Source organism: Podarcis vaucheri (genome assembly GCF_965113315.1).
Source record: "Podarcis vaucheri genome assembly, chromosome: 1".
Lineage (NCBI taxonomy): Eukaryota > Metazoa > Chordata > Lepidosauria > Squamata > Lacertidae > Podarcis > Podarcis vaucheri.
Window position 1 is genome coordinate 40219410 of NC_138759.1, and position 22993 is coordinate 40242402.

General features: G+C 40.8%; 3 long non-coding RNA genes across 5 annotated transcripts; 1 reads left to right on the forward strand and 2 right to left on the reverse strand.

Moving 5' to 3' along the window:
- Positions 1-1941: 1941 nt before the first annotated feature.
- LOC309542602 lies at positions 1942-13745 on the reverse strand. Of its 2 annotated transcripts, none has more exons than XR_014224309.1 (3): positions 13590-13745; positions 10101-10240; positions 1942-2307 (listed from the first exon to the last, which is right to left on the reverse strand). It is a non-coding gene; the product is annotated as an uncharacterized lncRNA (long non-coding RNA). The 2 variants fall into 2 exon arrangements; XR_014224310.1 differs by lacking the exon at positions 1942-2307 and adding an exon at positions 3483-3842.
- LOC309542889 lies at positions 3849-7048 on the forward strand. The gene is made up of 2 exons (XR_014224480.1): positions 3849-4432; positions 6524-7048. It is a non-coding gene; the product is annotated as an uncharacterized lncRNA (long non-coding RNA).
- Positions 13746-16781: 3036 nt separating the features above from the next.
- Positions 16782-22476, reverse strand: LOC309542594. 2 transcript variants are annotated; one of them, XR_014224306.1, is made up of 3 exons: positions 22253-22476; positions 20427-20493; positions 16782-17519 (listed from the first exon to the last, which is right to left on the reverse strand). It is a non-coding gene; the product is annotated as an uncharacterized lncRNA (long non-coding RNA). The 2 variants fall into 2 exon arrangements; XR_014224307.1 differs by lacking the exon at positions 22253-22476 and adding an exon at positions 21533-21892.
- Between the last annotated feature and the right edge of the window lie 517 nt (positions 22477-22993).

Below are 22993 nucleotides of genomic sequence, written 5' to 3' on the forward strand. Positions count from 1 at the left end.
CCATGGGAAATGCAGAAAAGCTGACGGCATACATATTCAAACCAACTGCTTTGACATGTCTGTATTCAAGAGTACATGATGAGGTCATGGGGTTTTGTCTACAAGGGACACTTTGGGGCATTTCCACTTGGATATCAGTATGAGAGTGTTGTATTGTCCATATTGGGTAAAGCAGTCATATGTGGTGCCCAAAAGTTCTCCAGTGCCTAAGAAATCCAGCCCCCTTTCCCTGACACCTTCTACATGTTGAGGCCCCATAGCTCTGCATTAGTTCAGCTAATCACCTGGCACAGATAGCATTTCTAAGAAAGCTATCTTGGGGATTCTGACTTTCAACTTCCTACCTAGCCACCTAAATTTTGTTTCCAGGACTGTACGTATATCTAAATTACCCTGCCCTGTCATTGCTAATGTGCACCTTGACTGTTGACTACTGCTCGGCCTACCTTGATGGAGCATGGCATCTTGAACCTTCACATCAAGCAGGCAAGTCAGCAATGCAGTTTACATCCCCCTATCTCACATAAAGCTATATGCCACCCCAGGCTCCTTTGTGAAAAATGGAGGGGTATAAATTAAATTAATAACAAATAGATGTAAATAAATTGATTCTTCTAATGATCCAATCACTCACTTCCAGGAGCCCCTAAATCTCCACCTACCCACCCTCAGAAGCCTATTCTAAGCATGAGACTCACTGTCCCTTATAAGGGATTATTCCCCTCTTCCTTAGAGCGACACTCTCCTTCTATGAGACTTTCATTCTATGAGACATTAGATGAGTTGTCATCTTGGGAGCGGGGTTCCCGGAGGTGCCCTCCACAAACCTCTCTCATCTTTTCCAGATCAGCTACCTTGACGAAGAGTTAGGAGTTCACTGCACTACTGCAAGACACCCACAACTTCTATCTAGATAAATTTCTTGTTAGACCAACTTCAAAAAGACACCACATCTGGCTTGGATTTTCCCTGCCTCTAGTTCTCATCCTTGCCATCTGGGACATTATTTCAAGACTGAAGGTAGAGTAAAGACTCACAGCATGATTCAAAAGGGCCTACTCTCATGTATAAATAAGATCAAATAGGAGGAAATGGTGTATTTTAAGATGACTTGTTATTATGGCAGGGAAGGGGAATCTGTGATCCTCCAGATGTTGCTGGACTACAACTCCCTTCTTCTCTGACCATTGGCTACACTGGCTGGGGCTGAAGGCTGTTGAAGTCCAATAACACCTGGATGGGCAACAGATTGCCAATGCTTGACCCACAGTCTGGAACACAGGGATGTCTCTCTCCCTGAAATGGTCCCCCTATAAAGTATAGGAATGCACAAATTCTTCTAGATACTGGCATAATCTCTAGCCCAGTTCAGGCATTTCCCCTCGCATGATTACAAGCTTCCAGGGATCTAAGAGCCTTAGTTGAGACTCCAGCATTGCAGGGGGTTGGAGTACATGGGCATCGAGGTCCCTTCCAGCTCTACAATTCTATGATTCCATGAGCTTTTGTGCTTAAAGCAAACTCTCCACTGCAGGTGGTTTCCTTAAAAGTCATGGAGAGGTGTACTGATCGGGCACCAATGATGCACCTGAGAGGCATCAGGAAATGTGTTTGCATCATGCATTTGTAATTGTGAGTTGGATTGGCAAAATAGGGCTTTCCAGTCCCCATAACTGGGGACTTGTACAATTTAGGGATATTGAATTTTCAGGATTTGGACCAACATTTACCCTTGTCTCTAAATTACTAAAAGGGACTCAAGCACAATAGAACTGGTTAATTGCAACACCAACAACCAGTAAACAAGTTACACTTCACAGCCGGCATGTGTGCTTGTGAAGACCTTTCAGGGTAGGGTCCTAGTTTTTAAGTTATACTGGTTAGTATATTTACATGCCAAAAGCTAAAAGGATGGGTAAGGTAAAAATATCATAACGCCACTTTTATAATGAATTAAGTACTTTTTAATGTGAATGGTCAAAAGAAGAGATACAGGTGGACTGTTAGTGCTAAATACATATAAAGGATGCTTGTGAAAGAATGGAATGCTAAAATGCTGTGAGATCTTTTCTTCAAATGATGGGCTTGCCAGTTCTGATGTTCTGAGCACACTCTCTTCCCAAATTTACTGCTTGCAGCAAAGATCCAGTGGCATCATCAAATCCTAACAGGGTAACCATTGGTGATGCAAATCCATAAAGGGCTGCCAGAGCCACACTCAGGGGCCAAGCAAAAGAAACCAACACAGCCAACCAGATGATACTCCACAGAAGACAGCAGTAGTGAGTTGTGGGTGGTGGTGCTGGGCTGGCATAATAAAGAAACAAAAAGATTTCAGTCAGAAGCATTTTAAAATACATTTCTACACTGAAATCATGTAGCATTTTTTTTCTTTTTTCTTAAAATGCTCCAGCAATGAAGTTTTTCTCAGGGTCCACACAATACCCATCCCTATCAAAATGCCATCCCATATTTCCTTCCCATTTAATCTGGGTTTACTATTTCCCAGGGATGGACAAATCTGTCAATCTCAGTGTCTCCTTTTTCTAGTTTTGAGCTCAGTTCTCCACATTTCTATGTCAGCTGGCAAATTATTTTTCTTCATTAAAAGTCCTCATTAATTTTTTTCAGAATTTTAGTTCAAATTCTTCCTGCTATGCACATTTTTGTGTGCAATTTTCCTGATATATATGTTTTTGCAACCAATTTCCCAAAATATAATGCATTTTTGAATGTCACTTTCAAAAATATGTGCATTTTTATACACACTGTCCCTAATATAGCATTTGTATAGACATTATATGGTTGAAGAACTGCACCCCCAAGTTCAGAAAATTGCAAACTTCGAGGTATAATTGTGTTTTGGTTTGCTTATTGCTTTAGGAAGTACAAATTAGGAAGCTCTGTATTAAAATGTAAACTAAATCTAATTTCTTCCCCACTCCTGCCACTTAAACATGTTTCACTAGTTGGCATGAAAATGGCAGGTTCTCTTCTTGTGTTTCTCACTTCCTGGATTTTCTGCAGAAATGGTAAATCTGGATTAAATGGGAAAAGAATGTAGGATGGCATTTTGATGATGACAATGTCACATGGACACTGCACAAAGCTTGCATCCACAAGCAGCACCAAACCTACCAGAATCTGCCATGTGGAAATGCTCAATGTCTCCAACAGAAGCTGGTTGTACAAAAAGATATCAACCCTCCCCTTTTACCAGTGTGGAGCCAAATCTATTACCAGTGTGGAGCCAAATCTTGTTGCTTTTGGCACAGTCCACACAATACTATAATGTATTGTAAAATATGTCCTCTTATGCACACACTAAAATCCACTTTGGTATTGATCAATTAAAGCATCAATAAGCAAATTGCCCATCTCAACTGATGATGTCTTTGCAAGAGTTTAAGTTGCAGTGGTTAGATTATTTATATAGTGGTGAAGGCTAAAATGGCGGATAGGTAAAAATATCATGAAACCAATTTTATAGTGAAATAAGAACTTTTTAATATAGATGGTTGAAAAAGAAGAATTACAGATCAGCACTCGTGATAAGATACAGGTAAAGGGAAGGGACACCTAATGCTGCGAGATCTTTTCTTCAAGCAATAGGCCTGCCCATTCTGACGTTCTGAGCACACTCTCGTCCCACATGTACTGCTTGTAGCAGAGACTCACTGATATCATCAAGTCCTATTAGGGTAATCATGGGTGATACAAATCCATAAAGGGCTGCCATAGCCACACTCAAGGGCCAAGCAAAAGCCACCAGCACCACCAACCAGATGATACTCCACAGAAGGCAGCAGCAGTCCATTCTACCAGCTGGCGGCTGTGGGGTGCTGACACAATAAAGAAACAAAAAGATTTCAGTTTGAAGCAATTTAAAGTACATTTCTACTGTGATTTCACATAGGGGGGGAAACAAGTTTTCCAGCCAAGAATACGCAAACATATTATCAAGCAGATGAACTGCTTTTCCAGCAGATTCAGACGATTCAAAGTTAGGATTCCTTTTGTAGTCTGCAATAATCTGATTTAAAGCGACTTCTTGATAGATCATCAGTGTTTTGCCTCCATGAATTCCAATTGCCTTGTTCCTCCCTCCATGTTTTATTTTAATTATATTTCCATCCATCATTTCTTCCTATGATTTTTCCTTCCTTCCATATTACCCTCAGAACAATCCTGTGAGAACAGTTAGGCTAAGACAAAGTAGTCATCATTGCCATGTGATCTTCATAGCTGAGTGGAAATGTGAAGCCACAGCCACAGCAATTCTTCTCTGATACTCTAACCACTGCATCACACAGGTATATGTGAAATATATGGGCTAGGAAGAGGACTAGCGGCATTCACTTGACACAAGTGGTAAACTGTGTTTGGGCCCAGGTCTCTTCCCAACTTTTATAATGCTTCCTGGGACTTCCGGGTTGGCGCCATCGCCGAATGGCGGACTCCCTCCGAGCTCCGGAGGGAGTCGGCTCGGCAGGGGCTTGGTCCTACCGCGCCGGCGACGCGGGGACCCTTAAAAACCATGGGCACGGAGCCCGTGGACATGGTGACTCGGCTGGCACCGTTAGCGCCCTCCCGACTTGTGAAGGAGCCTTTTTAAAGGCTACGGATCGGGTGCCGGGGAGCGGCGTGGTGCTGTGAGTCCTCCGCTTCCCCTGCCGAGTGCAGCCGCATGCCATTCGGCGGAGAGCGCTGGCTTCTTCCTTTGGAAATCTGGACATTTGGCGATAACCCGTGAGTAAATTGGGTAACCGGGTACAAAAGGAGAAAAAAAAAGGAATTTTTTTCGGATTTGGCACGAGCGGGGGGGATCCAAAAAGGAAGTCAGTCCCCCCCCCCCTGATTGTAAACATGCTAAAACAAGGACTGGGAAACCAAGATCGATTCAGAAGTTTATTGATGACAAAAATTATTAACTCCACGATGGGAACTACAAGAATTGTGCTGGAGGAGAAGAGTGGAGGGTGAGAGGAAAAAAGGCAACCCCCCCCCTGGGAACCGGGGCGATTCGGAGAGCCTGGCGAAGAGAGATGGAGAATTTGACAGCTGCCAAAGGAGCTGTCAAAGCTAGAGAATATAAAGAGGATTTTGTTACAAGTATTTTGCTGGTCAATTTTGTTACAATTTGACATAATATGGATATAAACTGTCGGGGGAAAAGAAATAACAAATCGACTTTTGGATTAGAGGATACAAAGTTATTGCAATCCCCCTAGAGGGGTTTCGGGACATTACAAGTGTCGTATGTGGAAAACTACTCTGGGATGTGCACAGGGCTTATCTCCTGGGAAAGCTGTAAAACTGGAATACTATTTTGTCTACAGAGGTGACTATAATACAATAGAATCTTCTATTGAAGCAAGGAAGGAACTGGACGTAAGTCTTTGTCCCTGAATAACAAACCTCTGTAGAGACACTAAATCTTGGAACAAGAATGTTTTAACAGCTGAACAAGACAGAAACCTAAGAAAGTAAGAAATAAAAGAGCAAAGGACTAACTACGACACGGAAAGAATAATGGGAGGAGCAACAAACGATTAAGGAAAATCAAAGGCCTCTATCAGACTGGACTTTTGAAGTTAAATGCTACCAAAACAACCAAATTTAAAGAAAACCGGCAAGATGGATTGAGAAAAATTTGGCCGTGGACTTAAGACCTCCAGCCCAACAACATACAGACAGATGGACATGGGGAATCTAAACCGGGGAAGGGAGGGGGAATCTTAGAATCCAAAGGGTATGTAACCAACTTTTTGAACTTTCCTATATTTTCTACCTTATATTCTTTATAACTTTGATCTTACATGTTTTTGTTTTTGTTTTTTTTAAGAAAGGGGGAACTCGTGGAAGGAAATGAGAACTGATCTTGGGGGAAAAACTTTGTTCTATTTTAAGATGAGGAGTGTTGTTAAGATTGTGTAAATTTAAATTGGCTTATGAGTAAAATGTATTAGGTTCTAATTGGGAATGAGAGCTTGTGGAACCAACTTAGGGAAAGGGGAATACAGTCGGGAGGGGAAGGAGGGAGTCCCAGAAAGAAGGCTATGAAAAGAAGGGTATAAATTTGTTTCTCTCTTTCTTTCTTTTCTTTATCTTTTCTATCTTTCTTATTCTGTTATTATTGGAAATTTTAATAAACATGAATATATATATATATATATATATATATATATATATATATATATATGCAGGTTTTGGTGTCTTCGGGTGTCTTCCCGTGTAAGAGTCGGGGTGTCTGTGCGACGTTTCGACGAGGTCTCACTCATCATCTTCAGGCTGGTGCTTTCGGCTTCTTGTTACTGGAACAGAGCCTGTTCCAGTAACAAGAAGCCGAAAGCACCAGCCTGAAGATGACGAGTGAGACCTCGTCGAAACGTCGCACAGACACCCCGACTCTTACACGGGAAGACACCCGAAGACACCAAAACCTGCATTCCTGTACCCGTGAAAATCTACGAAAGCAAATATATATATATATATATATATAATGCTTCCTGGGCTGCCTCAGGTAAAGTTCAGTTCTGCATTGCCAAGGCAACCAGGGACTGCGCTCGGCTGTCACAGTAGCTCCTTCCCATCTCTGTTTCTTGGTGGCTCCATCTTCTTCCGGATCAGGGCACCTGTCCCATTTGGCAACTCAAGGGTCGAGAAAAAGTTTAAAGAGCCTCTGTAAGGCCATGCCCTGGACACATTATCTAGGAATGCCACCAAGCTGAATGTAGCTCAGGGTTGCAGAATGTCTGCTTATAAGGGTCAGTTCTGGCAGAGACTCTGACAAGCTTCAGAGTTTGGCTCATGATAATAAAGGGGCTGTGCAGAAGATTGTCTCCATAAAAAAAGATGAGCCTAGATTGTTCCTTTTCCATTTTAAGGAGGGCATAATCACGCAACATCAGGGAAGACCCCATATTCAGATAACGATGTTCACTTATCTACTGCTCCTTGAAGTGAGCAGGGTCCTACCATGTGGGCAGGGTAAGGTGTGGAGAGGAGTCTGGCTAAGGGTGCAATATCATTACTAAGGTGTGTGTGGGGAGAAAGGCTAAATTGATTATTATGCTTGAAGATGTTTCTAGGAACTGATTTCCCTTTATGTCCCCATTGTCTGGATTTGCTGGAGTGCTAAGAAGCAGTGCAGGCAACATTCTGATGATTCTGAACAGTGAATTGTTGTCCTAGAGAAAGTAGGTTTGTACAGTTACACCAGCCCTTGTCTTTTGAGAGACAGAAATGTGTGCTTCCCCAGGTGACATGATCTCTCAGGACCTACCAGTTCAAGAATTCTAAGGTGGCCACTAGATACTTTAATGCCACCACACAAAAAAGAGGACACTTATTTGCATCAAAGTTGCATATGGTGATATATATTCACAGATGCAAATTCTTAAATAATTGCAATAATTTAAACAGAAAAAGAGTATAGTTCTTTGGACAAGACAATCCTTCAGAAAGAAGTCACTAAAGAACCGGAAAGTAGGGCAGAAGGCCATTCTACAGTGTTCCTTGTGCACAGACAGAAAGGCAGGACAAAGTGCCATAATAATAAGGGTCACTCATCAAAAAGACCATAAGAGCCAGTGCTGCTATAGCCTGCCATCATTCTGCTAGGGGGGCAAGAATGGCTAAACCACCTATTTTGTTTTGTTTTTAGATATTTCATGATTGTGCAGTGGGAAAATGCTTGTGTTCATATTTGTTCATTAGAACAAAACAAAATAAAAGCCTAACTGTTTTAAATATATATATATATATATTAATGTTTTCATTACAGCTACACAATATTTTCTTTTAAAAAACCACTTAATAATATCACAAAAGATATTTGCTTGTGGAACATATAATAAAAGAAGAACCAATCAAGCAAAGTTTTCCGAGCAGATACACCTTTTGCCATCATCCTTGACAAAACATTGACAGGACATTTATTTATTTATTTATTTTGGACCAGCCAAAAGTTACAAAATAGTCAGCAAGGGTTGCCGAACTCTTCTTCAAGCCAGGTTTTCTTTCTTTTTTTAATTAGCAAAAAGAGTGTGGTGTTTTGTGGGACATGGTTTACTTTCAGATATGCGGAAGATGTAATTTTAGAATTTTAAAATATAAACTTTTCGTTCCTGTGAGTAATGAAATTCTATGTATTGGATGGAATCATTGTTTGTATCTAGGAGGGGACCCACATTACAATTGTGTACTGAGCCCTCTAAAATGATGCTTGGATCATGGCAGTGAGGGGATTGAAAAGGAGGGGTGGCAGATGTGACCCTGAGACTCAGTCCGAATCTCTCTCTGTGGGACAACTATGGCTAGTTGCCCACCTACTGCAGCATCCTCTTCTCACAGTGTCCAACCAGATGACTATGGGAAACCTGCAAGAAAGACTTGAGCATAGCAGCACTCTTCCAATATCTTTCCCATGAATGGAATTCAAATGTACAAGGGTAAATCTAACAAGAAATGCTGCTATTATGAGCAAGTTGCTTTGTGCAGGATTTATTTATTTATTAAAGCCATTTCCTTGAATTTTATCAATATTAAGCCAAAATAACATTTTCTATCATCGAACAAAGAAAGGCACACAAAATACTGGAAGGTACCAAAGTTTTAACTAGTATTTTATCATCTTGACCATTCTTCAAGTTATGTTCTTTTTACATCTTGGACACCATGTTCAGCATACACACACATCATTATGCATTTTTAGCAGATTTTTGCTGCTGCTTCTCTTTTCATAGCACATTTTCATAGAATCATAGAATTGTAGAGCTGGGAGAGGGACTGCGAGGGGTCACCTAGTCCAACCCTTTGCATCGCAGGAATCTTTTGCCCAACATGAAGCTCGAACCCACAATCCTGAGATAAAGAGTCTCATGCTCTATTGACTAACCGAACACAGTGAGACTCAATTCTTAGTAGACATGCACAGCTTTATATAGACTACTCGTTATTTCTCCCTTTGCTTAAACATAGTTCAGAAATGGGATCCAGGTAATGAGAGTCATAGCCCAATTCTATGCATGATGAAGGTAATTAAGAATGTAAGAAAAACCTCTGCTGGATCAAGCCAGTGCCCCATCCTGTCCTCACAGTGACTTATCAGATGCCTGAGGCAAACCCACACACAGGACAGTCTCTGTCTGCATTTTCCAGCAACTGGTATTCAGAAGGCTGTTGCCAACTGTGGAGGCTGAGCACAGCCATCATGACTAGTAGGCATTGCTAGCATTACCCTCCATGTATTGGTCTACTCACTTCACTGATGCTTTCTCCCAGCTCATAGGATTGCAGATTTTGATCTACAGTTTATATCACATTCTGCCATTTCCTCTAGTAATCCAGGTAACATGTAATATGTACAGTGGTACCTTGGGTTATATACGCTTCAGGTTACATACGCTTCAGGTTACAGACTCTGCTAACCCAGAAATATTACCTCGGGTTAAGAACTTTGCTTCAGGATGAGAACAGAAATCGTGCTCCGTCGGTGTGGCAGCAGTGGGAGGCCCCATTAGCTAAAGAGGTGCTTCAGGTTAAGAACAGTTTCAGGTTAAGAACAGACCTCCGGAACGAATTAAGTACGTAACCAGAGGTACCACTGTAACTTGTCTAGAAGTACTAAGATAAGAACTTTATTTATATTCTACAGTATATACCTTGCAAATTATACAGTCTCAAAATGTCTTGAACCCCCACGGAAGTCAGCTAAAAATGAGAAACTCGTTTTCCTCTCCAGCTGCTTAGGTTTCCATCAGTGCAATCTGATATATGTCTACTCAGAAATAAACCTCACTGAGTTCAATGGGACTTACCCCAGGTACATATGGATAGAATTGCAGTTTAAGGCACATTTGCCATATATAGCTCTTTGCCAGGAGGTATTAGTAGAGCTTACTCCTGAATAAACATGCATAAATTGGCACTGTAAATCCTGAAGACATGGCATTCTGATTTGTCTTGAAAATGTTTTGAATATGGTACTTACCTTCTTGCCTGAAATATATTGTTAGATTAGGATTAACACATCGTTCTGTACATGAAATGGAATGCATGAAATGTGGAGATTCTGTACCAAAACTAAGAGCCTATACCTTGGAGCAGGTTCAGGTTCCTTAGGCAGGAGTGATTCAGCAGCAGCTGATTTTGGCTCGGTAATGTCCTCATATGGGTCTCCCTCTTCTCCTTCATCATAAGCAGACATTGCTTATCAAGCACGCTCCTTTCAAATATGCTATTAGTGAAACCAAATTTAAAGCAGCGTTAGTTCCAGATGAAAATAAGGTGTCCAACCTTTAAAAACATACTATTGCTATCCGTCAGAACATTCCTGCAAATGAAATTATATTGTGAGAGGGTTTATACAAACACATCAACCATGTTATCTGCATCCTTTCTATCCCCTTTCCCTGCTTAGCATGATAAATAGACACTATCCTTCTTGACCAAGTGACCCACACTATTTCTTGATAGTTTTCTTTGGGGGGGGGGGTTAGTTAATGTGAATTATGGAGTGGAAAGAATTGACACTGCATAGTTTGATAGCCAGTGAATTCTTGTAACTGGCATTATATCTGGGCTATTGCAATGTTTTGTACAAGAGGCTGCTTTTGGCAATGGTTTGGAGATGACCGCTTGCTCTGCTTGGGGGTGGGCAGGGGTGGCTGGTTGTGGCTCCCCACTGTCCCCAAGGGGTGAAAGCCAGCCAGACCTCTCCCAGCCAGCAGCTTGGGCTGGCAGGATACCCAACCACCCTGGAATTTTGAACTGCTTAATCATGGGGTGGAACCTAGCTGGCAGATCGGAGTCAGGAAGTCTTTACTATGGTCCGCCTCGGAATAAAAGCTGGCTGCGCCTGGGTCACTCCAGTTCAGGACCATGATGGTCACATGAACAATGCCACATCAAGTCTGACCCTAGGTAAGGGGAAGCCATCCTTCTGCAGGATTAAGGCACTTGAAAAACTCCCAGATTATACTTCTAAACAATCTTTCTGGGCTGTCTTGCCAAGATGGGACTCAAGAGGCATGGAGTTAACTTTGCTTGGATCCTTTTTGAATGGTCGGGGGACTTGACCTTTGGGATGACTTAGGGTTCTATTTTGTCCCCTGACATCTTTTTGACCAGATTTCTTTTGACATCCCTGTGAAACTGCTGTAAGAAGCCATCTGGAGCCTTGGGTTAAAATGTCAACTATGTGGATGACACATAAGTCTACCGTTCATTTACATCTACCAAATCCAGGAGACTGAAAATTCTGAATGGAGGCATTTTGGGATGGACCATGAGGGCAAAGAAGTTGAAACCTGAGCCAGGTATGATGGAGGTATGTGGGTTGGCAAGCCAATTTAGGCAGTGGTTTGCAATTGGTTTTAAATGATGTTTCATTCCCTATGAAAACCCAAGTTTAGTAATTTTGGGGGGTTCCCTGTCCCCCACCCCCCAGCCTTTTTCATTTTTCCATTTAGGTCCTTATGGGGGGAAAGGATACACACACAAAATGGCAGAGTTGTTGTTATAGGGCTTCACATCTCTCTGTGTTACCTCTCTGCCTTGCTAATGTTGAAATAAAATGTTGGGACTATCATGTTCCTTCAAGCTTATGGTTCCCTAAGCAACTATAACATTCATGCTTGCTGGTCTTTACAGTTTACCAGGTTACTAAATCTCACCAGGTCACTGCTGGAAACAGGGTTACTATATCTATTATGAAGGGCACAACAGACTTGCAAACCACTTTGCCACTATTTGTTCTTATTCTTTACTCGCCCATTTAACTCAAAGTACATTTCTCGACTTCCGGGTTAGCGCCATCGCCGAATGGCGGACTCCCTCCGAGCTCCGGAGGGAGTCGGCTCGGCAGGGGTTGGGTCCTACCGCGCCGGCGACGCGGGGACCCTCAAAAACCACGGGAACGGATCCCGTGGACATGGTGACTCGGCTGGCACCGCTATCGCCCTCCCGGCTTGTGAAGGAGCCTTTTTAAAGGCTACGGATCGGGCGCCGGGGAGTGGCGTGGTGCTTTGAGTCCTCCGCTTCCCCTGCCGGGCGCAGCCGCATGCCATCCGGCGGAGAGCGCTGGCTTCTTCCAAAGAAAATTCGGACAATTAACAACAACCCGTGAGTAATTGGGTAACCGGGCATAAAAGGAGGAAAAAAGAAAATTTTTTCCGGATTTGGCACGAGCGGGAGGGGATCCAAAAAGGAAGTCAGTCCCCTCCCTGATTGTAAACATGCTAAAACAAGGACTGAGAAACCAAGATCGATTCAGAAGTTTATTGACGACAAAAATTATTAACTCCACGATGGGAACTACAAGAATTGTGCTGGAGGAGAAGAGTGGAGGGTGAGAGGAAAAAAGGCAACCCCCCCCTGGGAACCGGGGCGATTCGGAGAGCCTGGCGAAGAGAGATGGAGAATTTGACAGCTGCCAAAGGAGCTGTCAAAGCTGGAAAATATAAAGAGGACTTTGCTACAAGTTTTTCTTTGCTGGTTAATTTTGCTACAATTTGACATAAATATGGATATAAACTGTCGGGGAAAAAGAAACAACAAATTGACTTTTGGATTAGAGGATACAAAGTTATTGCAATCCCCCTAGAGGGGTTTCGGGACATTACAAGTGTCGTATGTGGAAAACTACTCTGGGATGTGCATAGGTCTTATCTCTTGGGAAAGCCGCAGAACTGAAATATTATTTTGTCTACAGAGGTGACCATAATACAATAGAATCTTCTATTGAAGCAAGAAAGGAACTGGACGTAAGTCTTTGTCCCTGAATAACAAACCTCTGTAGAGTCACTAAGTTTTGAAACAAGAATGTTTTGACAGCTGAACAAGACAGAAACCGGAGAAAACAAGAAGCAAAAGAGTAAATGACTAAATACGACACGGAAAGAACAACGGGAGGAGCAACAAAAGATTAAGGAAAATTAAAGGCCTCTATTAGACTGGATTTATGAAGTTAAATATTATTAAAACAACCAAATCTGAAGAAACCGGCAAGATGGACTGAGAAAATTTGGCTGTGGACTTAAGATCTCCAGGCCGACAACATACAGACAAATGGACATGGGGAATCAAAACCGGGGAAGGGAGGGGGAACCTTAGAATCCAAAGGCTTTGTAACCAATTTTTTGAACTTTTCTATATATTCTATCTTATATTCTTTATAACTTTGATCTTATATGTTTTCGTTTTTTTCTTTTTTAGAAAGGGGGAACTCGTGGAAGGAATGAGAGCTGATCTTGGGGGAAAATTTTGTTTTATTATAAGACGAGGAGTGATGTTAAGATTGTGTAAATTTAAATTGGTTTATGAGTAAAATATATTAGGCTTAAATTTGGGGATGAGAACTTGTGGAACCAACTTAGGGAAAGGGGAATACAGTCGGGACGGGAAGGAGGAAGTCCCAGAAAGAAGGTTATGAAAAGAAGGGTCTAAGCTAGTCTCTCTTTTTCTTTCTTTTCTTTATCTTTTTTATCTTTTCTATTCTGTTATTATTGGAAACTTTAATAAATATGATTATAAAAAAAATAAAATAACTCAAAGTACATTTCTCACCAAATAAATAAATGGCTTACCTCGTATATATATAAATATCCCACAATTCTCTTTTAAAATGGCTCATTTAGTTTTCAGGTGTTCACTGTGATCTGAAGACATCAGCAGGCTTTTGAAGAGAAGGACTTTACAAAAAAAAATCCAGGCATCCCCTCATAGAATGCTTACAGGCTGTTCAAAGCATCATTGTTTCTAAGTAACCAGTATGATGTCACACTTAGGGAAATCTAAAAGACTAGAGTACCACTCCACTTCTCCTGTTCAGCCTTACTAGGGCACCTGCTCATGACAGATCAGAATAGGTAATTATGTAAGATGGGGACTAAAACCGAGAGTAATGTGTGTAACTGAGGTGTGGTGTGTATGTGTGCATTATGTTACCTAAACATCTTTCTGCTGCCAAATATTTGGAGGGGGTTAAGGGAGAGGCAGGCCTTATAACCCCTCTTTTTCCTTCCCCAACCACCCCCCAATTTTAGCCAAATCAACACAGTAGCTGAGGGAAGCAGGTACAAAAAGAAAGGATGTCTGGAGCCCTCTGTCTTCTCTATAATCTAAGCACGGTCTTGAGAGTTATTTTATTCACATGAACACTGGATGTTGTTGGACTCAACTCTCATCAGCTCCTGCCAGCACAACCAATGACTGGGGATAATTGGAGTTGTAGTCCAACATCTGGAGGGCCAAAGGTTTCCTATCTGTGCCTTACTCTGCAATGTCATTGACTTTTTAGAGTGGGCTGTGTCTCTTTTCCAGGGGCGCTTGGACAAACCTCCAGTCATGGGTGACTTTGGGCCAGTCCCCATCTCTCAGCTTAACCTACTCATAGTTGCTGTGAGGGTAGAGTGGGGAGCGGGAGAGCCATGTACAGAGCCTGGAGTTATTCAGAGGAAATAAACTGAACAATAAATAACTAAAAATATGTAGTGGAAATTTCAGTATGTCATTTGACTTCTGTAAATTAGATGAACACAGTCCATTAAGACATTAAGACTTCATGCTCTCTTAAGCTGTCCTGAAATTCTGTTTCCCTAATGGTTCGTTTATAATGATATACTTTCACATTTATTTATTTAATAAGTTTTTTTCCGAGTTGCATTTGTCATTTCAAATAATCTTTTTTTTTTTACCTAAAGCTTATTGATGAATATCAGACCAATTAAAATGAGAATATGTGCTTTTATTTCCCAAGGAATGTGAATTGCACCCAGAGTAAATGTTTTTTTCTAATAGTCAGAGATCACGCCCATTGTCCAAAAGAAGAAATATACTGCTATATGCAATCTATTATCTGTCTAACCTTTTGATGTTTCTTTTTGAGAACATTCAGAAGAGGGTTAACACTGCTGGAATGGCTGCACTATGCCTTCCTCTTGAAACTTCAGCCTTATCTACACTATACTTTAAAAATAGTAGTATATTGCTTTCAACAGTCGTGGCTCCCCACAAAGAATCCTGGGAGCTGTAGTTTATTAAGGGTGTTAAGATTTAGGAGGAGAATCTTATTTCCTTCACTCAGGTATAAGTTCCATTGTGGTTTATCAGTCAATCCCTCTTCCCAGGAAACTCTGGGAACTGTAGCTCAGTGAGAGGAATAGGAGCATCCTAAAAACTCTCAGCACCATTAACTAGTTCCCAGGATTCTTTGTGGGGAAGTCATGAGTTTAAAGTGGTATGATAGTGCTTTAATTGTACAGTGCTTTAATTGCGCTTTTCAGTGACAGGGCAGAGAAAGGAGAAAAGTTGTTAAGTATTTAAATATTTATAAACTGCACTTTCATATAAAGTATAAAGGTAGTATATACAGTTCCCCTGTGTCAGCACTGCAAAAAGTGTTAGCATGGAGGTAGAATTAATGACATTGTTTTGAGAACAGCTGCATTAATATTGGAATGCACATGCAGATTGAAGTGATGCCTGACGGGAGGTCAAATGTAATAGAACTACCTCTATAGTAAGCATGTTGTACTATCAGGATGCATAACCTGGAACACTACCGTTGGATAAGCAGGCTTTGATAGGGTCCAATAATATAGTTTATCAGCTTATATGTGATACCTTTTCCTAGACAATCAGAAGCTTGCAAAAGTTAACCATGCTTTACAATTTCAAATTATGTGTTCTGTCATGTGGGGCTCTCCTTGAAGATAGTCTGGAGGCTGCAGTCCAAAACCTGCAGCAATGTCCAAAAAGCTCTAGCCTGGCTTTTGGCAAGCATAGGCAAATGAAAACACACTGCTGCTCAACTGTGCTAGCTACTCATACGTTTTCAGACAGTATTCAAAGTGATGTTGAGAACTTTAAACCCCACTGTCATCTGAAGACTACACCAGATATCACCTCTCCCCATATAGGCCCATCTATCTGCTGAGGTCAACTTCAAAAATTCTGCTTCAGGTTCCCTTAGTTTGGTTATTAGTTTGGAGTATTAGAACTTCTGCAACAAGAAGCAGAGCTTTCTCTGTATTGCATTAATGTTATATTAAGGAACAATTCCTGCAGATTGTATATGTAAATTTATCTCCAGCTTTAGAAATTTGCATAAGCCTCACATTTTTGTGAAGGCGTATGGATTGGAGAATCTTGTGGAGGTTTGGTGGTTATATTGTTTCAGGTTCTTCTTTTTGTTGTGCTGTTCTGGTGATAGGGAGCCCTCCAGCTGGTGCCTGACATGCAACTCCCATCAGCCCCAGCCAGCATCGTCAATGATCAGGGAAAATGGGAGCTGGAGTCTGGTGAAACCTGGACAGCCACAGATTCCTCATCCCACCCCCTTTGTGATTATAGTTTTTATATAAGAATTTATATAATTGCTTTTAAACTATGTTGGGCGCTACCTTGAGCATTGCAATTTTGCTTTATCGAAATATTATAAATAAGATACAATATGTTATGAAATGTCCCAATTCCTATTTTAGCAGGAACATAAGCTAGAATAACCATTGTTTGTTCTAAAAGGTCAACAGACTGGGTGACAAATAAGGAAGAAACTCTCCTCTGCAGCTTAGCAAGGGACACAGAAAATATAAGAGACAATCTGATAACATTAACCATGATCTGACATAGATAATGGCTTCTGAGCTGATCATCTTGTGTTTAATGTGTTCCTCCAAGATAAATAGAATGTAGGCCTTTCATATTATTTAGTAAATACTGTAAAGGTTTATCAGCAACAACAGTAATATGAATTTAAAATGCAGTGTGCACAAACAGAAAATTCAGGTAGCTTTATTATGTCTTATGGTGTTAACATACCTAAATAATTACATTATAGAGAACTGAAACAAAAACAATGGTTTCTAAAGCATATTCACAATCAAGTATAATAAACAATTAATACAGGCTGATTTATACATTATTAACTGTATACACAGATGCAAAATTCACTTTAGTGAGAGACTCAATTTTAAACCGTAGATAATTTATGGCACGAAGCGAAAAACACAAAACTAGAGAAATACAAATCTCATAACTCTCTTTCTTTCTGATTAGATATTTGCAAGCTGTTTGCATCCAAGTTTCTGAACATTCACAGTTTGAGAATCTGAGGTTCTGATTCAGATCTCTCCAGTTGCAGTGCATTACACACAAATGCAACATACATAGGAATTGCGTTTCAAATACAATTTGGGAACTTTATACTTTACTGATGAAAACCAAATATTCATATAAAACCTAATTGCCACTGGACAACAATACATGCTGGGTAATTATGGTAGTCTCGTTGTTAACAGAGAGGTTTTCCACTGCGTACATTAGTAGCACACACTTTCCCCACATTCACCCCCTTCAACAAAACTTCCCCAACATCATCTAGACCTATCAAAGTAGTTAAAGGAACTATAAATCCATACAGTCCTCCTAAGAATATGCTTATGGGCCATCCAATAAAGTACAGTATGATGAACCAAATTATTCCCCAGATGATACAGAGACAATCCATCTTCACCCTAGTAATACAATTAGTGGAGTTAATTCAATTAGTTTTGATACAAAGGCATTTTATTTACTAGACTATCAGATTATAGATTAAATTTCCTTTAATATTTCAGCATCTCTACAAAAATACACAGAACTATAAAGGAATGTGTTACAAATAAAATCCAATTATCAAAACATGAAAATTGAATGTGTAAATATATAGTTTTTGTATATGGACAGAATGGAAACTGGCATGTAGACAGTCATCTACTTTAATAAAGCTAGGATATTATAAAATAGGGATTTTTTTGTATACACTCACATTAGGAGGGCATACATCACCAATAGGCAATAGTACCTAAAACCACTTTTATGCTGTTTATTAGCTGGTTAAAGGACAACAAAGACTCCTCCTCATATTTATTTTAACTTTTATTTTCAAAATACCAGATTGCATTTGAATAATACTAGGCATAATACAACTTGTCTAAGAAGTGATATACAAGCTCTTTCCAAGGGACGAAAATAAAAGCATTTCACTCCACAGCTCAACACAACTTGATTCCTACAAGTTTCAAATGCAGTGTGGGTGGGCTTCCAGTTTAAAATGGACTTCTATAGATAGCTGTTATTATTCCATTGATTATGCCTTTGGGGTCTGGTATCATGCAGGGTTGCCATATGTCTAGGAATCTCAAACATGTACTCTTTTTGGGGGGGCTACATGCCAATCTGGGGGATTTTAAAAATTTAAAGCAAATGTGCTTGTTTGGGGGGGGTTAATTTTTGTGTGTGCATGCTGGCAGCTCGGGCTCAGGCTTGGGTGTGGGCCTGTCTTGGGCTCTGGCGCAGGCAACCCAGGCTCTGGCTTTGGCTCAGATTGCTCAGGCTCGGCAGATAGCTGGGGGATGAGCGGGCAATTGCTGTCCGGATTTTTACCTCTGGAAATATGACAACCCTGCTCTCATGATACTTCAGTGTTGTGGTGCATAAATTTATATTTTCTTAGTACACCTGTGATTATACATAAGACCACATTTAGAAATGATTACTGCATAGGAAGACCCATAATTATGAAAGCATTTCGAAAGCAAGCATATATAACTATAAAGGTAAAGGTAAAGGGAACCCTGACCATTAAGTCCAGTCACAGACGACTCTGGGGTTGCGGCACTTATCTCATTTTACTGGCCAAGGGAGCCAGCGTTTGTCTGCAGACAGCTTCCAGGTCATGTGGCCAGCATGACTAAGCCGCTTCTGGTGAACCAGAGCAGTGCACGGAAACACGGTTTACCTTCTCGTCGGAGCGGTACCTATTTATCTACTTGCACTTTGACGTGCTTTCAAACTGCTAGGTTGGCAGGAGCAGGGACCGAGCAACGGGAGCTCAACCTGTCGCGGGGATTCAAACCGCCGACCTTCTGATCGGTAAGCCCTAGGCTCTGTGGTTTAGACCACAGCACCACCCGCGTCCCTATATATAACTATACCTTTTCCTAATAATAATAATAATTTATTTATACCCCACCCATCTGGCTGGGCTTCCCCAGCCACTCTGGGTGGCTTCCAACAATATATTAAAATACAGTAATCCTAGAGTTACTTTTTTAGGAGGAGTCAATTTAACAAACTCTTCTTGATGCCAGCTCAAGATATCTAATAACAGAATCCAAAAAGTGTTACTTCAGTCCAGGAACAACATTAACTTTTGCAACTATGGAACATTATATCCAATGTTTGGCTATCTTTGAATCAGGCCTGGAAGTTAATTGACAATCCACACTGTTTTTTCATCAGGGCAACCAAGGCTTATTTAGACCTGAACCCAAACTCAAGTAGGTCAAAATAATCTGTTTCATCCAAGAGCACTTGCAATTGCTGCACTGAAATCTTCTCAATCACCTTTCTTAAAAGGGGGTATTTTTGACTTTGTGGTAGTTGTCACAAACTGATAGGTCCGGGTGTGCTTGTATTTTCAGGCGTGGTTGGATCACTGCCGCTTTCAAGATGGCCAGGACCACACCCTACTGCAAGGATGTGTTGACCACACCCTTGATCCATCTGGTCATACCTCCTTGGCAAACTTTAATAAGAGAGTCAAGGGTTGAGGAAACAAATGGTTGGCCACACTGTTGCAAGCACCTCATCCATATCTTCAAGCCAAATCTATGGAAACAGATTCCATGGTGTTACAGCAGATGTTGCACTGTACACCTCATTTGAGACTTCAGTGAATGTGGATGTGGTGTCAAGATTATTAATTAACTTGAAAATTCCAATCTGGATGAAAAGGCCAGGTTTAGATACAATTATTTTAAAGAATAATATACATGAATGAAATCTTTAGGCAGCTTTATCATCATGAACCTAAGCCAGAAATCCAAGGATATATTCATAAGAATGTATTTACTTCAATGAAAGATACATTCTGGAAAGTCTGAGTAAGTTAACCTGGTTGTCTCCTATGGAGATATGAAAGGTCGGGGGGGGGGATAGAGGCCAGAAGGTCTGTGTATGTGTGTGTGTGTGTGGGCAGACTGATTTCTATGAAATACGCTAACAGATAAGATCAAGCATATTTTTTTAAATACATTTGTTGCAAGAAGGCATAAACTTTAGTGGGCTCTGAACAATCACTAACTTTTTTATTATTTATTATCTAAATGTCTCTGTTCTTCCTAACGAATCCCACTACCAACTCACTTCTTTGCTCTCTGAGAATATCTGATTCAGCACAGATGACACTTGTCTCAAAAAAGAAACAATTACTACCACTGCTGGTGATGACTGAAATATGTACTTAGTAAGGAAAATGTGATTTATTTATTAAAATAGGAAAAAAGATAACCAGCAGATAAAGTTAAATGGTCCAGTAATAAAATAAAGTATTCTGCTTAGCTGTTAAGTGCAAATAATAATAATCACCCCAAACTTACCTTTATGTTGTATGGAATTGTTGATTATAATGTCTTTGAAAATCTGCCTTATTTTTCCAAGCAGTTACTAAAATAGAAGTAAACAAGCAAGCTAAGGCAACACCCACAAGCAAAATACCAGAAATATGTTTTGTTTTGTTTTTACAAATATGTTTCTTTCTCCTCATGCAAGTCAGCTGATTTGATCAGCAAGGCTATGCTAAGCAAAATGAGGTCATACACTGTAGTTTTCAAGCATTTCTAGTTGTAAGAAATGTTATGGAAATGCTGGCAACTACGTAAGAATTAGGTACACACACACACACACACACAAGCATTGTTCTTAGTTATTTGAGTTTGTCTCCCGTATTCATGTAAAAATACACATCTCTTTTCTCCATTCTTAGCACATTTGGGTCTTGTTAGCTTGATCTTATTTCTCAGTAACACCCCATATCCATCTCATTCTCCCTTGCCGTCATTTTCATGCTCTAGAAGTTAGTAGCTGCAGCTGAATTGAACGCATGACAAATCCCGATTTCAGTCCCCATCATGTTCACAAGAAGCAAAAGCAAAGGAAGAAAAGGAATACTTCCCTCCCCTCCTCTGTTTAAAGACTTAATTCCCCGATACTTGCACTATTTGTGTGGATGTTACAGAAGCAGGGCCCGTTATTTCTCTCATGAAGGAGTGTGGATTTGCAGGTTTGTAGAGATGAATAACATGTCTACAAAGGAGCCTCTGTACGCTGAGATATCGAGATGTTCCAGAGGAAAATAAAGTACTACTGGACTCCTGTGCTGAACGATGTAAAGAGCAAGTACACTGAATAATAAAAGAGTCTGTGCCATCCTGGTTAACTGCTTATATTTTTGTTTATATCACATTTTTGCAAACAGCTCTCTTCCCCGAGTCAATTATTTTGTGTTGCCTTCTCCCTTCTCTTCAAATCCCATTACCTCAAAGACAGGCCTTTGTTTAATTCTCCTCTTGCCCGGCAACCGAGGAGTCTCTCACAAATCATACCTGTCAAGGCATCCTCCATCTTACCTGTCCAAAGCTTGTGTTAAAGTCAGGCGCTTTTGTAACGAGCTTTTGCTTTATTTGTTTATTATTATTATTTTTACCGCAGGTAAACACACAAAGAAGCTGATTCTGCAGAGAATTCCTGCCCTCAAAGAGAACACGTGGCAGGCTGTGTGTGTACAGGCTGCAGCTATGAAGGACGTTCCTTCCCTCAAAAGATTCTGGGCCCTGTCGTTCACCCCTCACAGACTCACAACGGTGCCGTTTCTCTTGGCTCTGCCAATTCAAAAGTTTGTGGCTATAAATACGAAGGGCTGCAGGGACAATGGAGACTGGGTTGCCTATCCTCCACAGTAAAGCTTATTAAGCCGGTGCAGGAGGACATTAGTATTTGTAACGGGCTCAAAGTGTTGCTAAATCAAACACAGGCCGTCATTTAGAGTCAATATAGAGGCTGCTGCCATTACCCTGAAGAAACAAGAGGCCTCCCCTCAGACTAGACTGAAGCAGTCCACAGGCCCCGTCTCACTCACTTATCTTAGGCCTCAGCTAAACACCCTTAATTTGGAAATATTCCTAATCATTTGGCTGATCCTGGATACAAGGCTAGAATCTGAACCAAGAATTTAGGTTTTTAATTCTCTCTTCCTCTCTGCAGTCTCCTCATAGTTTTGGTTCAGGCCACATGGTGCAATTTTAAGAACAACTACTCTCTTCCTACCCCCTCCGTTTTGCTCAGTTTTTTTCAGGGGAAATGGTTGCAAAAAATAGCTTTGTAATTCCACACACACACACCCAATGTCATAGAGTATATAGAATACCTCTCCAAAAGTGAAAGGAAAATGAAATTTAGGCTCACAAACATATACGCAGGAACAGGCCACATCATTTATATCAATTGTGGAGGAGGAGTGGAGGAGTTTGGATTTGATATCCTGCTTTATCACTACCCTAAGGAGTCTCAAAGCAGCTAACATTCTCCTTTCCCTTCCTCCCCCACAACAAACACTCTGTGAGTTGAGTGGGGCTGAGAGACTTCAAAGAAGTGTGACTGGCCCAAGGTCTCCCAGCAGCTGCATGTGGAGGAGCAGAGACGCGAACCCGGTTCCCCAGATTACGAGTCTACCGCTCTTCACCACTACACCACACTGGCCCTTGTGTACAAATTAGGCCCTCAGTGATTTGATTCAGACTGCAATCCTTTGCACACTTACTTGAGTAAAAACTGTTGATGATAGGATATACTTATGAGAAATTATGCATAGGATTGCACTGTTGGCCTATGGTGCTAATACTATAGAAGGCAACTCCACTGAAACAAATTTGGCTTCCTCCAAAGAAGATTCAGGATTGGGGTGTTATACATTATGAAACACAGTATGAATTCCTTGTTTCATTTTTTGAAACCCACTTCATTCTCCGATTCCTAGTGTTTCTATGCTGCTGCTGCAAATGATGATGATATTAGTATCAAAGAACAGAGAGGGGAAAATAATGTGAAATCTAAAATAATACTTCTATTGCAATAGGGGAGAGAGAACTCTGCCACCTAAAACATTTTT